Source organism: Callorhinus ursinus, unplaced genomic scaffold (assembly GCF_003265705.2).
Source record: "Callorhinus ursinus isolate GAN/ISIS: 27379988/994484 unplaced genomic scaffold, GSC_fseal_2.0 scaffold10, whole genome shotgun sequence".
In the NCBI taxonomy this organism is placed as follows: Eukaryota; Metazoa; Chordata; class Mammalia; order Carnivora; family Otariidae; genus Callorhinus; species Callorhinus ursinus.
The window spans coordinates 16,837,978-16,850,564 of NW_027397072.1; positions in this window are offsets into that span (position 1 = coordinate 16,837,978).

A 12,587-nucleotide genomic window follows, 5' to 3' on the forward strand; every position below is an offset into this window, starting at 1 on the left:
TGTGAAGTCACAATTTACATAGGCAATTCTAATTCCTTTTATAATTAAAAATTCATATGCCATAACCCAGAGCACATGGAAATATTTCTTGGGTTACCTGCTATTCTAGATTATCCATGCTTAACTCTTCTACTCATGTATGCGATTAAGAGTGGCTCCCACTCTCTTAGTTGAGCTGAATCAAGGAGATAAAAGGAAAATGTCAGATTACGTAGATGCACACTAAAGTGAGTAATATGCCACTTGAGCCCTGGAAGAATGGGGAAGGTTATTCCATCTCAGAGAAGGATCTTATTGGGTAAAAGAAAGACTTAGGTTGTAAAATCCCAACTAAGTGGGAAGATGAGGGGAAACATTTTTGTAAGGGTGGGAGCAGATTTGAGGGGAGGGTTCTAGGACCAATCCACTCATCAGCCTACAGGTCTGAGGAGAGTGTTTCTGTAGTAGGCATTTTCAGGATTTTGTCTGGGAAATCTACTAGGTGTGAGCCTCCCACCTCCTGCTCCGGAAGCAGAAATTGTTTGCGATTGCTCCTTAAGACCCTGACTGCTGGGGGTTGCAGATTTAGGACTTAAGGCCAGCCAATCAAATGCACCCATTCAGAACCCGAGCAAGGGACGCCAAGAGGCAGGAGCTATTTAGACTTCCTTCTGGCAGAAGGTGCAAGCACCATCGGTCCAGGTCCAGTGCCCCCTGGTGGCAGGGCCTGTGACGAGCATCCAGCCGCTTGGAAGTGAGCCTCCCGTGGCCCCGACTGGCACACCCTGCCTTGCCACCCTGGGTTCCAGCCTGTTTCCTGACCCTGATTCTCCATATTTCCTGTGGGTTCTGGAAGCTACCTGATAGCCTTCCTAAAAATCATATTCGTACCTCCCAGAGTTAGCGTCTGTTTGTGCAACCACGAACCCTTTGATAAATCCCCTCTGCTCACAGAGGCCTGAGGTCTTGTTGAAGTCCGAGTGATCCTGTCTGGCAAGCAGTGATGTGCTGACAAACCGTTCTCTAGAAAAGAAAAAGAAAAATCCCTGATTTGTGGGTTTTACCATTTGCTGATTACCATTTCCAACATGGTCAATTTCAAACACCCACCTTTAAATACCCGACTAGCAAGATTCCTGAACATTTAACAACTGGCTGTCAGGAGCCAGCACAAAGCTCTGAGCCTCTGAGCATGAGGGACACCGTCAGAATGTGGCTTTTATAGCTCAGGTTATGGATTAGAGTACTAGGAGGGCAGTGGTGATCAGTGGTCAGTCCCCGAACGGGGGTAGAGAGCTAAGGCAAAACCCAGGCTGCTGGTGCTCCCTCAGGCCAGGCAGAGTGCCTTTCCTCTCTGGGGAAGGATAGAAACCCATCTTTGTTTTTACCCCAAACCTGGACTGACTACAAAGCAGGATTCTGTGACTTTGGGCTAGCTGCTTCTTCCATCTGGGCCTCGGTTTCTCCATACAAAAAAGGGGGTGGCATTTGCCTTACTAATACCTGCAGAAATCAGGTGTTTTGTGCTGAGGCCTCAGTGGGTCAGCTCTGCAGGGACAGCTTAAGACTCCCGGGGCAGAGGCTGAGAGACTGAGTCTCAGGGGAGGCCCTGGCTTTGCAGCATCTGCATGACACCTGCCTGGTGTGTGTGTCTCTGTATGGGTTGTGAATGATGTGGTAGAACCTGGACCCTGGGGACATCCAGTCCAGTGTGGCTCAGGGCATGTGTCTTTGATTACTGGTACTCAGCCGGTGAGCAGACAACCAAATCCCGTTCTAGAGGACGTGAAGAGGATTTGAACGTTTAATAAGAAAAGGATGGGCAAAACACATGCTGCAAGGACTTCACAGAATGTCACTGGCATCGGCTGGCTTGCTCCCTCTGGCATGTGTGGATAGGATTCTGTAAATAGTATGATTAATTTGTGTCCTCGTGTGACCTAGCAATTCACGATTTGAGTTTAGGTCTGTTCCTCGGATGTGTTGGCCAGTTGCAGAGAGAAGCAAGGGGAGACTGTATGATTTCCTGGCTTCACATCAGAAAAGCCCTGAAAATAGCCTCCCCAAGTCATCAGTCTCCACTGGGCAGCAAAGCCTGTCCTACTTGGAGGTTCTGACGGACCTGCTGCTTCCTGCCCTGCTGGGCCCCAGCCAACCTTATTGCGCGGCCTGTGGTTAGGGCTATGTGGGGAGCGCCTGAGGTCTTGGGCAACAGTGCTTGCCCTGCTCAATAGCCTGAAGGCCGCTCAAGGGCCTGTTCCCTTCTGTGCCTCCCGGAACATTCTCTTGGCATTAAACCCTAAAATATCTGGGGAGATACTGATATTCTCAGTAGCAACCCCTTACATTTATGAACTATCTTAATTCAAGACTCTGTTTCATTTCAGCTGTGTTCCAAAAAAAGCGTGTAGCCTTGCTCACGTTTCTGGTATCACCGGATGTTGTTGGCCCTCTCAACTCAGGCCCTCTTGGCATCTGGCAGGTCTTAAAGCTGAAAGGGAATGTTGCTGATGCCCAAAGGGTTAAATGACTCTCTGTCCCCACTTGGTCCCAACAGCTGTGTGAGGCTTGCCCGAAGCTCCCCCAGAGCACTAGGTGCCTTAGCCCTAGAGAAGCACAGTGTTGGAGGCAAAGCACCAGGCTCTGGTTGGAAGACCCGTCGTCCCTCAGTCAACAGATTCACTCGTTCCACTTTCACCACCTACTCCCTGCCCCCAACCCGGCATTCTGAGTAGACCTAGGAGGGGGTCTCCCGACCTGTCCCTCTAGTCTGGAAGAAAATGGCAAAATTTCATTTCAGAAGTAAAGCTGAGAAAGAAAGTCTGTGCTCAGAACATATGTTTTAAGGGACAGGAAGCTTCCCAAATCATTCTGTTGTCCCCATAGAAAGCATGCTACAGCAGTATTCTAGCTAAGCACTTAGCCCTGAATTCGTGTGATGTCATCCAAAATGACTACTAGTGTGAAGTTACACTTTCAAAGCCCCCCCCCCCAAAATCCCTTTCTCCCAAAATAAACATTACGTATGCTCAACCATAGGAGAACAGGATTATAGACTCTGGGAACTGGAAGGGATTCTAGAGTTTACATTACAAATGAAGAAGCTAAGGTCCGGGGAAGGATGCTCCCAGCCTGGAGCCAAGATGAAAGGGCAGGATCGGGAGCCCCCAGGGCTCTTGCCACATTTCAGGGAGGCGGTATCTCGGGGTTTTCTGAGGCAGCAGCTGAGTTGGATTGTGCCACCTGCCATCTGAATGGTAGCCATGTTTGGTCACAGACTGTGAGGAGGTGATATGGGCCTAAGGGACTGCTGGCTCTTCTGACTTCTGTGCCCCTTGGGACACCCAAAGTCATTGGCTTGATTGTGGCAAGGAGAAGCTCATGATAGTAAGTAGGGTACTTAATTGCCGCCTCCCCCTTCCCCCCCAGGACCAGAGGGAAGATGGGTCCCACTAGGAAGGAACGGCTATATACAGTTCTGCCATGAGCCTTTGTGGATAAGGCCCAGCAGATGCCAGAAAGGGTACCTGGATGGGAGCAGGCTGTTCGTTTGATCTATGAAGCTGCTCAGGACTGGCCAAGAAAGCCCAGGGAGGGAGGTGGGGAGGCTCTCTGCCACCTTGGGGCCAGACTCACCCTAGAGCCTTAGCCCGTTTCCTGAAGCATGTGTGTGCTGAGTCGGGGGGAGATGCAAGGTGAGAGGACTCCCCTTGGCCCTGGAGGGCAGCTGGAATTTTGACATAGGGACATGTTTTAGTGGCATAAGAAAATACCCTGTGAAATAAAATTTAAAAATACTAGAAAGAAAATAAAAAAACAAAAATACCCCATGAAATGCTCAGCTCTTTCTTTTCTTTTCTTTTTTTTTAAATTGTATTGCATGGACCACTGGGTGTTATATGCAAACAATGAATCATGGATCACTACATCAAAAACTAATGATGTACTGTACGGCGACTAACATCACATAAAAAGAAACTTGTAATTACTAACAATATGGGTAAGAGGACTCCTCTGCACCCAGGTGAGCCTTGAGGCCTGGGTCATAGGGGTATGAATCATATATATATATTACTTGGCAAAAAAACACAACAAAAAAGAAAAAAATAGTTTTTAATATATGGAAGGGGCTGCATCAGAGAGTCCCCGATTACAAACTGCTGCATCTAAATATCTCACGTGGATTCCTAGCAGCCCTGGGGGAAGACCGCAGAGAGGGCTTTTTACCATCAGTCAGGTGCGCCGCTGAGCCCCAGGGCTCAGCTCCCTGCCCCTCTTACCCTCCACCTCTGCACACCACTCCCCAGCCCATAGGGTCCTTGCCACTCTCCTATGGGGCTCAATCCTGGACCCAAGGAGCAAGACTGGGCAGCCCCATTTATAGCCTCCTTATGGCTCTTGTCCGGCACAGTCTCATCCGCTGGGGTTTGATACCTGGGTCTTATTTCCCCCAAATCAGCACTTGCAATCTGCCCTGAGCCTTCAACTGAGACTGAACCTCTTGAATTCTTGAGAATGACTGCCTCCAGGAATGTGTCTATACCGCCTGGGACCCCCTGGGAGTTGGAAAATAGAAGTCTTTGTTCCAAAAGGAATGTGTTTGAGTTCCCCGTAATTGCTTTGTTGGGCCAGAGCAGCAGGGCCTCAGCTCAGCTTTGAGGCACCAGGAAGGTCCTTGTCACCCTCATATGTGTCCTAGGTCTTTGTGTGCTTAAAGGGAAGGAGAGAGGGGCCAGGGCATCAGGTCCCAGATGGTTTGGACCTGCATCCACATGGAACAGAAAACCTGCCCAGAGACGTGGACAATGAGGGAGGAGGTGTGTCCTGGGCCAGGCTCTCTAGGTTGGGGCACCAGCAGGCTGGGAGACCAGAGGGTCTGCACACAGTCGGCGCCTAATTCATACCTGTTAAATGCAAGCATCGATGAGGCCGCAGAGCAGCTTCTTTGAATGCCAGATAGCTCTACTCAGTCATAGGCTACTCTACCCATGGAGGCCCAGCCTTCTAGAACCTACCCTTGCCCCGCTGCTGGTGTTCAACCATCTCTGAGAGTCTAGATTTTTCACCCCCAGTGCAATAGCCTTAAACTTAAGATTTGATCATATTGCTCCTCTGCTCAAAAATCTTTGCTGGCTCCCTTTAACAGTGCTCACTGGGGTATTCGTCACAGGAGGTGTTATTAAAAATTGGCTTCTGTGATCATGCTTCCCTCCTGAGGATTTGCAACACACATTAGCATACTTAAGGGCCCTGAGAAGACCTGCAGGGAAGAAATTGGTTTCCCAAGCTCGACAATGGACTCTGTCTTTTGTTTTCTTAACATCTATTAGCACACAGCAGAGTCTGGGACGTGCTTTGGTCACACTAACCTACAGCATAAAAACCACTTGAATTAGGGCGCCTGGGTGGCTCAGATGGTTGAGCGTCTGCCTTCGGCTCGGGTCATGATCCCGGGGTCCTGGGATCGAGTCCCGCGTCGGGCTCCTTGCTCCACGGGGAGCCTGCTTCTCCCTCTGCCTCTCTCTCTCTCTCTCTCTGTCTCTCATGAATAAATAAAAAATAAAATCTTTAAAAACTGTTTTGGGGGGTAAGACCATTAAGGAGAACGGGGCCAGGGCATCAGGTCCCAGATGGAGTTCGAATGAGGCCATCAGGGTGAGCCCTATATCCAGTATGACCGGTGTCCTTACAGGCAGAGGAGACGAGGACACGCAGAGAGGTGGCGGCCCGGCATCCGCACAGAGGGAACACCATGTGAGGGCACAGGGAGGAAGGGGCCGTGCAAACCCGGCAGAGAGGCCCCAAGAGACGCCAACCTGCCGACACCTCAGTCTCAGACTTCCAGCTTCCAGAACTGTGAGAAAATAAATTTCTGTCGTGGTATTTTGTTGGGGCAGCTGGACAAGACTGATTCACAGTTCTCCCCGCTGCTCCCCAAGTGCACCCCAAGGCTTCAGTGCTCCGTCCCGGGATTCTGCATAAGGCTCCATTCTCCTCCCTCAGGGCTCTGCTGCTGTCTTTCTTTTGCAACAGCACAATCCAACAAAACCAGGTAAAATGGAATTCTGCCTATTTTTTAAGGTCTGATTGAATGCCTCCTTTTCCAAGCAACTCACTCTGATCCTCTCGTTTCTGTGCTCCCACAACGGGTGGAAGCCTCAGTCCCGCTCTCACCCCCTGCCACATTTACCCTTCTCACCATATTGGGGGATCTTAGGGGGCAGAAACTCATCCTGTGTCCCAGGACCCAGCACAGTGCCCCAGCACGGAACAGGTGCTCAAAGATTGTTTTCTGGATGCAACTAAAATTATGTCTCTGCATCCAGCAGGCCGAGGAAAAGTGAGAACATTTTGCCTGTCTGGCATTTTCCAGTTGTTGGGATGCTGGGACGCAAACTGCAGTCTCTGCTCCAGTTCAGGGAGGGCCGCGTGGAGGAGGGAGCATTTGAGGTGGACTTTGACGGATATGTAAGAGTGGAAGTCATGCCTCTGTGAGAGCAAGGGGACAGAGAGCTGCTTAACCTGAGTTCCAAATAATTGCACGTGTGTTTGACTTGATGGCAGTGGGACTCTGTGCCTCGTGCGCAGAAGTCACTGAGGAACCATGATGAGGATGAAGATGGACCAGGCGCCAGCACACCCAGCTGTTGGGCCTCCCTCCTTGGGGAAGTCCCCTCCAGTGACCCCACCGGAGGGGGAAGGGACAGGTGACGTGCCGTGGGCGGAAGCCAGGACCTCCTTCGGGGGGCCAGGATGGGTGGCACCTTGCTGGGCCACCACCACTGGAGCCACCGGCCCTCACGTGGGGTCTGCCAAGCAGGGCATCTACACGGCCCACGGCCTGGGGAGAAGGGCCCCCGTGGAAGGGGAGCTTTGACACCCTCCGCTCTGATCTGAACACAGGTTTTTAATTTCCCTGTAATTTGCCCTGCTCCCTCTCCTGGGCTGGCTTCCCTGTCACTTCCTTTCCTGCTGTGTTCTCATCTTACAGCAGAGGTGAAGAGAGTTGACCTCTCCTTGCCCCAAAGCTGAATAAAATACAGAACAGATTTTTGTGAATAAAAATAGGCTTGAATACCACTGGCCAGTCACTTGGGGCTCCTCGCAGCCCGTCTGGTCTAGTTCTCTCCCAGCCACCGGCCCGCAGGACAGAGTGGCATGGAGGGGCGGCGGTCCCAGCCGGAGCCCGAGCCCGAGGGACAGGGGGCAGGAAGGCTGCCGCCCCGGGGAGAAGAGCAGCATGCAGCCAGAGCGAGGCCAGTCCGGGGGGCTGGTGGACACGGCTGTCCTCTCTCACGAGAGACGGCTGTGAGCATGGAAACCGCCGCTCAGGTTGCCCTTGCCAGGGGACCAAGGAGGAAAGATTGAAATGTCAGCGCCTAGTGGGAAAGAAATTTCTGTCTGGAACATTTGGGAAAAGTCCAAGAGGGCTGCAATTAGAGTCTCTCCTAGCAGAGTAGGGGGGATGTGGCTTTAGAGCCAGACGGACTGCAGGTCTGTCTGCCGCTCACTTATCTCAGACAAGAAGCTGAATCTCGGCAAACCTCAGTTTTGTCATCTGTAAAATGGAGATAGTAGTGTAGATTCTGTAGGTCAGCTGTGAGAATCTAATAGAACAATGTGTGGAGCGTGCTCAGCACATGGAAGGTGAGCCTGGGTCTGTGTCCTCTGTCGTTCGGGTCGAGGTGTAAATGTCAAGGGACCACCTCTGACTCCCCCGCTCTGGTCGAATGCAGGCACCAGCTCAGGGCATTGAGCGCCCTGTCCTCTGCAGGGCACGGATGCTTCCCTTCTTCCCTGTTTAAGAGTGTGTTGTCTGGCACCTCCTGGCAGGAAGGCCCGTGGGGGCAGGGACCCACCTCTGCATGGACCACTGTACCTCAGCAGCCAGTGTCTGGTGCACGAGCTCTTGGATACATGGTTGCAGAAATGATGGCTAGGATGCGGAGTGTGTCAGGGTAACCTTTCAACGTTTTAATTGTGTTTTTATCCCTCCTTGTCTTTTCCCAAGTTCCATCCCCCTTTCCAGCAGGTAGCAGGCTGTGGGCTTCTTTCTTCAGGGGAGATTTGCAGCTGGGCTGAAAGCACAAGTTGTCTACAAGACTCTCCTCCCTGCATTTTGTTTCCACAATGTTACCACCGCTGAAGAGTTGATGCTGGAGCCTGGAGGGTTTAAGGAGAGAGAGAAAAGGAGGTGGGGGGTGCGGAGAGACAGAGATAGAGGTAGAGGGAGTGAGTGAGGGTGGGACAGACGGAGGAGGGAGGGATATTATGCAGGAAACAAAAAGAAGGAGATATTCCCCATGAGCCACCCCACCAGGTCCAGAAGGAGATTTCTGGAGACTGGATGGGGCAGGAGGGAGCTCTGGGTTCTGGGAATCACAATGGATGCCCAATCCGCCTGAGATCATGCCCTGAGGAGGGGTCAGCACATAGAGGGGGCGGCTGTGATGTGCCCCAGGGAGGCAGGGACGTGGGCACCAGGGTCCCCAGGGACAGGAGCTGCGCCAGACCAGCAGCGTGGACCAGCGTGAAGAAGTCTGGGTGTAGCTGGCCAGGGCTGGTGACTGATGACCACGGGGGTCTCCGTGGTCCTCTGAGGCGACTTGACCCCTGGAGATAGCCCCGCCCCCAGGATGACCGAAGTTACGAAGTTAAATGTGGCTCAGAGTCAGAGCTCGATTATTCACCCTCCTACGCATCATTTATTCACTGAGTCTTTTGAAAGGCCTGATGACACACCCTGTGCCCTGTTTGGAGAGAGGAGTGGGGAGGTGGGAGAGTGCCTGTCTGGTCCTAGATAGGGCAGGAACCAGGGCTTCAAGAGTTGTGAAGGTGTGCAAGAAAGGTCCTAATTCCTTCTTTCCCTACAGCACAACTGAATCTAGTAAAAGTACCCCTGCACATAGTGGATGTATAGTATCTGTGACTTTCCATGGCTCCTCCTCCTCACTTGTGTTACATTAGAGCCTCATGGCTTTGCAATCCAGGGGAGGCACGGGAGAACCAGGGGCCACCCATAGGACCACCTGTCGCTGAGGTGGCTTCTTGCCAGGGCCAGGCGCTTCATTAGAAGGCAGCCAGCTCCTGGGGCAGCAGCATGCCTGCTCTGCACAGGAGCCTCTGGGGTTAGGGTCTGCCGGGCCCTGGTGCTCCTCGTCCGCATCTCCACCCGCACCCTGCAGCAGGCACCCTGCTCCTGGGCTATGTGTGGGGAGGCTAGGGATCTGTTCCATCCTCCAGTGCGGGTTTCCCCTGGGCCAGTCCACCTCCCTCGGTCCCTCAGAGAACCAGCTCTAGATTCCTTACCCACGAAGACAGAACTAGATAATTCTCTTTGTGTAACTTGGCTTTCCAGAGAAGCCCACCTTGTCGCGCATGATTACGTCTCCCTCCTCTTGCTCTGAATACAGAAGAGAGGTCAACAGAGTTCTGACTCCGGAGGAAATGGCCAACATCTGCTTTAGCTTCCTATCGGGGCTGTAATGGATCGCCACAACTTGGTGACTTAAAACCACACAAATCTAGTATCCCATGGTTCTGGCCAAGTGTGACACTGGGCTAAAATTAAGTTGTTGTGAGGACCGTGTTCCTTGGCAGAGACCCTAGGGGTGAAGGCTCTCCCTTCCCTTCTACCTTATAGAAGCTGCCTGCGCTCCTCACCTCATGGCCCCGTCCTTCCTTTTCAAAGCCAGCAGAGTCACCTGTCTGTGACCTGCTCACAGAGAATACGCACTCCATCTGAGTAGCAGCCAGGTGCGCCAACAAATGCAATCGTACAGTAAGTGAAGCATGAGTTCAGGGAGGGAGCAAGGTGGCAGCCGACAAGATCGGGACGCTCCTCTGAGCCCTGTTACCCAAGCCAATGCTTGGCTTAACTCTTCCGCTAGACTGTGGAAAAACTCGAAGGCAGGGATGGGGGTGAACTCATCCTCTCTCTTTCCTCAATGCTGAGCTCACTGCTTTATACCCCATAGACACCCAATATATACCACTTGCAAGGAACTGACTCAACTCTTTCATTTTTCTCGTTAGGGCCACGGTTGCTGGACTGTGATGTGCCTGGAAGTCAGGGACTGTTGCCCAAGAGGGGGACTGAGCCAGCATCCTCAGGGCAGAGCCCTGGCCCCAGGGTTTGGAGAATTTTCTTTCTTGTCATACATTTCCCCCCATGAGAGATGAATACCAGGACTGAAGCTGGGAGCCCTTGTCCAGTGCTAGGGCCTCACCAGGAATCTTTCCAGACATCAAGGAACTGGATTTGAGAGCCACCCTTGGGTTCAAGCAGGGCTATAGGATCACTTGAGGCTTGATCAGTGATAGATGTCTCCTCCTTTGTGTTTCATCATAAAATAACATGCTGGGAGCAAGAGGATGAAATTGAGCAAGTGAAATACTTGGCAGAGTGTCAGGAAGCACTTTCTGGGCAGATCTATTAGCTGTGCCCCAGGGGGCGGGGGCTGTTGCCTGAGTCTGGGGGAGTCCTGTATTGGCTATAGGAGGGAGCATCCTGGGGGCTCTGCCTCTGGGCCCCTGCTCTGAGGTTTTGACCTCTGGTCAAAACAATTCCCCTTGAAGCTTCTGCCTGGTGAGGGCCCTAGGGCTCGAGCATCTTCTGGCCCTCTGGCCTCAGGTTGTTCCCCTCATTCCTATCTTCTTCTTCACACAGAGCTTCTAAATGGGGACCCTACCTGGCTTCTAGGACCTGAAGCCTGACCCTAAGGGTGTCTGAAGCCAGAAATCACCTCCTGGCAGGGCTGGCGAAGGCCGGGGCTGAACTCAGGGTGGTGACTTAATGTTTGCTGAGGGGATAAAGTGAGGCTGAATGGTGAGTCAAGGTTGCCTTTGACACTGTCCCCTGGCCATTATTCTCCTTCTTCAACTGGAGAAACACACGGTCCTTAGACTACCCTCCTAAGTGCCTGTGAGACCTGGGGCACACAAGGGATGGCGATGCATCGGCCTTGATTATTCTCCAGGCCACCCTTCAACCGGGACTGGCAACCAATTAGTGGGCAGTGAAATTCATGTAGTCAAGCATTAAAAAAAAAAAAAAAAGAAGACATAGAATCAAGTACAATTGAAAATACCAGATGTATCTTAGGAATACAGATACTACTTTTTTTTTTTAAGGCTTATTTATTTTATTAGAAGATAAAGTTTATTCAAAGAACATTAAAAGTCCAAAGACCTGCATGGGAATTGGCTTGAGCAGGAGGGAATCCCCGGCTCAGCCAGGCTGGGTGTGGGGCTCCTCTCCAGGGAGTCAGGGCCCCAAGGGAGGCAGGGTGGGATCCCAGGGTCCAGCCGGAAGGCAGGGATCATTCAGCGAGCACCAGGACGCAGTGCAGAGCTGGGGGCCTCTGCAGGCTCAGCTGCTCACCAGGAACATCCCTGTGGCAAACCTCCTCTTTACAAGCAACACGCGGTAGCCACAGCCCGCCAACTCCAGGTCCCCGCCGGACAGAGTGGTCCCCTCGCTGGTGAACCGAGCGGCCACAGGGCTGGGTGTGCTGGAGCTCGAGCATGGCTCCCAGCTGGCATGCCCCCTGCTTCAGACACAGCTGGCACCTTCCAAAGGAGTCGCTCCTCCTCCAGATTCCAGGTGGTGGCGGGCTGTGGGCAGATGTTGGTCACAGGCTCCCCCGCAGGCAGCGGGATCTGGACGTCAGTGAGTGGTGTGGGCACGGCCGTGGCACCGGCCAGTAACTGTACCCCACCGAGACCTGAGTGAGGGTTGCCCCACACTGCCAGTGGGCACTCAGCTGTAGAGGCACAGACTGGGGCCCGGGCGGGAGAACTGGTACCGCAGCAGCGCCAGCCTGTAGTAGGAGGCGGCCGAATTCTGCTCTGCCTGGTGCCGCAGGGCCTCGGTCAGAGCCGCCATGTCGAGCCAGAAGTCTCTGGTCTCAGGGTCGCTCTGGGAGGGGTCACTGAAGAGCAGGTTGGCGCTGGGCTGGAAGTGCTCAATGGCAGACCAAGATATTACTTTGTAAAAAATGTGTTTCAGTTTTGTGTATGATACACAGACTAGTAAATGAGGGTTGCAATGTGCAAGGTATTTCTTGCGGTGGTTCAAGGTAAAAAAGGTTAGAACATCCCAGGGGTGGCTGGGGATCCCACGCTCCCCGGGGGAAGAAGCTACCGCTCTCACCAGGCAACTTCATTGACTGTAAGTAAAGATACATAAACCATCCCAAACATCCCTTTCCTGACACCTTGGGGGCAAGTGGAGGAGTGCTGGCTGGGAGGCGGAAGACTGGGGTTCTGAGCCTGGATCTGTCCTATACTCCTTGTGAGCCTTGGGTGCATTGCTAAACCCTCCTCCAACCTTAGTTTTCTCCTCTCTCAAATGGGGAGAGACACGCTGTGTCTGTGTGCAGGGCTGCCCTCTGGCGGTGAGCTCTGTAACTTGCTGCAGCCGTTGACTTCCAACTGGGTTTGCCGATCGGTGTGTGGCTCTCCAGACTCTCTTTGCTTGTGAGAAGGGGCAAGGTGAGCTTCACTCCCAGGTGGAGTATATAGTACCCCAATGTGTGTGTTGTGAGATCTCCTCAAAGGCTCTTGCCTTGAGAAATACTCCCATGTGGGAGTGTACAGGACAGACC